Raw genomic sequence first — 5,576 nt, 5'->3', positions numbered from 1 at the left:
GGGTTTGTTCCATGGAGGTTGTAAGGGGTCTTCCCACCTCTCTTTCAAGACAAAGAAATCAAATTTTCGCTGAGCCATTTAGGGGTTATGGCAACTGAACAATTGAAACGCTAACTCTCTATTTGGTCAAAAATATTACCAAAGCTCAACCGACTTGGTTTGAGCTTGGAAAACACATGGGGGAGTGCGATGCACACTCTTCTCACCTCCGAGAAATGCTGGTATCTAGGCTCAACCCTCCAATCCGGTGATTTCCTACCTTGCTCAAAGGCATAAACTCAAAAATGAAGGAAAGGGGTTTTGGGGAAAGGTATCACCTACCTCTGGCAACAACCGACAACCAAGTGCAAATTGGGAGCTCAACCACCTTCTTCTTCTTCCTTTGTTACCTCTTTTTTCCCTCTCCCGCATTTTGGAGAAATGAGAAGAGAGAAATGAACTCACTTTCCCTATTTATAGTGCAAGGCCTTAGTGCCTATTTGGTTGGGCACTTGTCTGTGACTTAAGTGGGTTAAGTCATTGTTTGGGACATGCGGGTCTACCTTCTTAGACTCATAGGGTGTACAAGTCATGGGGAAGGGTGTAAGGTAGTGTGGGAGGTTAATTGTGGCTGGCCACGACGCGAGTAGCGGGGCCCTCAGGCATCAAAGCCAATTTACCACCACAAGGGCCACCGGATCTTGCCCAGGTGTTTTCGGTGGCCTTTTTTCCGATGGCCAAGGCATTGTTGTGCCTTGACTGCTTGTTGTCCTCCTTTGGCCATTTTATAGGGAGTTTCCCTAGGATGTATAAATGGACTTCCGAAAATTTCCAATATGTGTCGGGACTCGTATGAGGAGATGCTAGTTCATGTACCGCTTGGGGTTGGAAGGTTTAAATCCCCTCCAAAGTGACGTGCACATAATGCACGGGCAAGTAGGGTCATTCCTTCCCTATTTGCAATGGGATGTAGCAAGCCAAAACCCATTGGTGCTTTCTGAAAAGTTCAAATTTTATCGGGTTAAGGCATTAGTGTAATAATATTAATCGTAGGCGACCATAAGGAGTAGAGGAGTTATTTAATTTTATGCACACATTGTTGAGAACTGTTATTGAGAGAGCATTTGGCATCTTGAAGGTGCATTTTCCTGTTCTAAAGATGATATCTATGTATAATTCAAGACACAAGTTTTTTTATACTGATTAACTACTTTACCATACACAACGTTATTAGGAAGCAAACGACATCATATTGGCTTTTTCAAAAAGCAGAGAGGAGAGAATTTGATGATGAAAATGAAGTTGACGATAAAGGTATTGATGATGATGAGCTTGTGAACATCACAAATGTGGTAGTGGGCACATAACAACAACGATGGAAAGCATATCGTAGGCGATTGATGATGAACACAATGTCTATTGAGTTTTTTTTTTTCATATTACTTTTTTTTTTTTTTTTTTGACATTTCAGCATATTTTATTTAGAAACGATCATGTATTTGAATACATTTTTTTTTTTTTGTTATGCGTTGTTCCCTATCTCATATGCTTATTTTATTACTTTCTCTCCTCTCTTAACCATGTGGGCCAATCAGTGTGGGAGATTTCCCCACATTGGAAGTGGGGGTTCCCCTCTCCAAAAAATATATTCAATTACAAAGAATCTATTTTTTATAGATTGAATTACAAAGCAAGAAAAAAAAAAAAAAAATATTTTATTTTTTTAGATTGGGGCAAGCAAAACAATTTCAATTTTATTGACAAAAAAATCTGTTTGTCAACTATTTCATGAAATCGAAATAGAAATCAATCCAGATCAAGCCTCAAAATTTGGTTTTGATTTCTATGTAGGGGTGTCAATCGGTCGTTCGATTCGGTTTTCTATATTGAGTTAGTACTAGTTTAAATTGGTTTATGATTTAGGCTTGAACCATAATGAAATCTTACATTCATAACTTTTAGTGACAAGATTTGACAAAAAATAAATAAACAAATAAATTTATCTTTACAAATCAATTTCTCTATTCATAATTTCATATTCAATGACTTGTAACAATTCCTTACAATGTTAGTTTCCTCAATCTGCCCAACTGCCATCGTCAACGTTCGGGGTTAGTGTGTATCGCTGTCTCTCTCTCTGGTGTGTATCATCTGCGTTGTTCTAAATGTTTTGAACGTGGAAGTTCAATCAATTGCATTCCGGATTTCTGACAAGATCTTGGGACTTCTTAGGTTGCAGGTGAGAAACTCAAAGATGCTATGGATTGTCGTCAGTTCAAGAAAATGAATTCTTTGGAAGATGGGTGGATCGATTGGTTCTAAAGTTCGTGAGTTCTGATTCAATTAATAAAATTTCCTCGATGTTCCGGTTGACACATGGCTGCTGGGTTTAAGCTTTCTCTGATTCTCTGAATTGAGTATTGAATTTCTTCTCGGTTGAGTTGCTTGATTTTCTGATGTTTTACCTGAAAACGTTTGGAGTTTGTTTACAAATAAAAGCACCTGAATTACTTCTGCAAAACCCAGATACTAGATGTTATGATCGGGTATAAAGGTTTCCTTGTGAATCGATGGGAAATAATTGTTTGATTTATTACGATCTAATCGATGTAATAAACCCGATGGAATATAGTAATCCTTTGACTATGAAGACTGAGAATTAATCTTGCAAAATTTTATGAAGTCCCAAAGAATCAGAAAGAATAGCATCTTAAACAAAGTTTATTTGGTTATGTTCTGTTGATTATGGAATGCCTTCCCTTTGAAGTCATGGGGAACATACTTTCCCAGCTTGGAGCTGCAAGGGACGTGGTGATTGCCTCTGCAACTTGCTGGAAGTGGAGAGAATCCTACCGGAATCACCTCCACACCCTTTCATTCAACTCCAATGATTGGCCTGTTTATCGTGATGTCACAACTAGTCGACTGGAGATCATTATAACCCAAACGATATTCCAAACCAGGGGTTTGCAGTGCCTATCTATTTTTTTGAATGATGTTGATCAGTTCTCGGCAGCTCTGGTGATTGCTTGGCTCATGTATACCAGAGAAACCTTGCGCCGATTGTTGTATAATGTCCGTACTACCTCGAATGTCAACATTTTTGAAAAGTGTGGTAGGCAGAAGCTGGAGGTGTTACATTTGGCTCATAATTCCATCACAGGGATTGAACCTAGCTACAGAGATTTCCTTGCCTGAAATCCTTATCTCTGAGTTGCGTCAGCATTTCAGTTTTGGATCTGAGCCTTCTGCTTACTTCCTGCCCCGAGATTGAAGTCTTGTCCCTTGTCAGTCCTGAAATTGCCATGTCAGATTCTCAGGCAACAATGGAACTTAGCAGCCCTACATTGAAGAACATATATTTTGAAGCAATGAGTTTGGACAAGTTGATGTTGGAGGCCGACAGCCTTGAGAGTTTGTGCCTTAAAAATTGCACCCTAGAATTTTTTTACCGCATTGTTAAGGGTACCTTGAAGCATCTCAAGATGGATGAAGTCAGTGCGCGCCATCTTGAAATTGAGAATACTGAGAATCTTGAGGTCGTAGATATCAGCAGCTTCACGATCATATGGCCGAAGTTCTACAAAATGATATCAAGATCATCAAAATTGAGAAGGCTTCGGCTTTGGGATGTGGTATTTGATGATGAGGATGAGATTGTGGATTTGGAAACAATTGCAGTTTGCTTTTCTCAGCTAATCCATTTATCCTTGAGTTATGATTTAAGAGATGGAGTGGTTTACTATGGCTTGCAAGGGCCTACACAGCTGGAGAATGTTGCTGTATTGGAACTTGGGTGGACTGTAATTAGTGATCTCTTTTCTCAGTGGGTTGCTGGACTGCTTGAGAGATGCCCTAATCTTATAAAGTTGGTCATCCATGGGGTTGTTTCAGAAGCCAAGACAAATGAAGAATGCCATATGTTAGCCAATTTTACCTCATCTATTGTTCGGCTCATGAGGAAATATATGCATGTTGAAGTGCAGTTTGAGTATGAATAGGAAGTGTGTGAAAATACCCTTGGTGCTATCAAAGTTTCTGTCCACCACTAATTACATAATCAGGTAACCTGTGCTATACGTAGAGTATGAGTGCTCTTCTCTAGTGTGCATCTGAATCCTGGATTATTTTTCTCCACTGATGGATACATTTATTTGGCTGAACGTTGTATATTAATGCTATTCTTTTTGGAAGAGATAAAATTTGAATTCATTATTCTTATAATCGTACTTTTTTCCTCTATTTTTTAACCATTCTTATGTTTTGGTATTACATTTCACTTTATCCTGATCCCTATGTCCTTATATGCTGTTTCTCCTTATGCTGAATCCTTATGGTTGTTTTGGGTTTTAAAGCTTGTAACAGTGTCTTAGTTCCTTTTATTAGCCTTGTTAAATGTGAAATCTGTTTTGGCAATTCATTGGCTATTACTTTCAAGTGCGAAGGAGGTGGGAGTTTATTATTCGCCTAATGCTGGACATCCGTGTCACGAATGCTATACTACTTGTGATGTTTCTAGAGGAGCATTCAGTCTGGCTTTTCTCATTTATCCTGACTGGAAGCATGGGAAACCAAATGCATATTTCATTTTGATTGAAAGTGTCTACATATTTCATACATACACGTGGTTGGGCTTCCACATGGGAAAGGGCAATGTTGGCATTCTAAAAGTAAATTTATTCTCCACTTTCCTAAAGTTTTGCTCCCCCCGCCCCTGTGTGTGTGTTGACTGGCAGGGCAATGTTTTTTGAGTTAAACAATGAAAAGTGATCATAACAGCAGTCTGTTCTACAATTCACAATAATAGGAAAAAAAAAAAAAATGGAATTTAGAAAGTTTTCATCTTATTTTAATTGCTGAAGAACAAAACGAATTTCAGAACTAAAGTGCTTTGGTGATTAAATCTCAATGTCTGTATCTGATGAGGCAAAATATGTCCCCTTCCTCAGAACGGATGAAGCATGTATGCAAACCTGAACAGAATTGACCCACTACCTCGGCCCTCCATCAGGTCGTGCTGCCACCTCAGCCCTCCATCAAGTCGTGCTTCCACCTCGGCGCTCCATCAGGCCGTGCTGCCGCCTCGGCCCTCCATCAGTCCGTGCTGCCACCTCGGCCTTCGATCAGTCCGTGTTTTCACCTCGGCCTTCCATCAGTCCGTGCTGCCACCTCAACCCTCCATCAGGCCGTGCTATCATTCACCTCGGCTCGACCAACCTATCACCTCGGTTCGGCACAGTCAAGTAATGCACCAGGAAATGTGCACACATCCACTCCTACATTCAAGGGACGTGATCCCTGATCATGGGGGCAGGACTCTATCCACTACATGTCATCAGAGGCGTCCACCCCTCTCACGACTTGCACCTCTGAGATCAATAGAGAATATTCCCAGAATATACCCTGGAACCCGGAATATTCCCAAAATCACAGTGCCACTCCCCTGAAGGACTCTATGCTTAAACTGGACTCTCCACAAACGTCCCTCCTTCTCTCTCCATCAGCAGCCTATAAATACCAAGGTAAGCCTCCATCATAGGGGATCAATGACTCACTTCTTCTTTTACTGGAAAAGCTCTCTTAAGCATCTACTGTGG

General features: G+C 40.3%; 1 pseudogene; it reads left to right on the top strand.

Moving 5' to 3' along the window:
- Positions 1-2,291: 2,291 nt before the first annotated feature.
- LOC122083414 lies at positions 2,292-4,055 on the top strand (annotated as a pseudogene).
- Positions 4,056-5,576: the final 1,521 nt, after the last annotated feature.

Source organism: Macadamia integrifolia, chromosome 7 (assembly GCF_013358625.1).
Source record: "Macadamia integrifolia cultivar HAES 741 chromosome 7, SCU_Mint_v3, whole genome shotgun sequence".
NCBI lineage: Eukaryota > Viridiplantae > Streptophyta > Magnoliopsida > Proteales > Proteaceae > Macadamia > Macadamia integrifolia.
The sequence above is the reverse complement of the archived record's forward strand: the minus strand, read 5'-3'. Positions and strand labels throughout refer to the sequence as shown.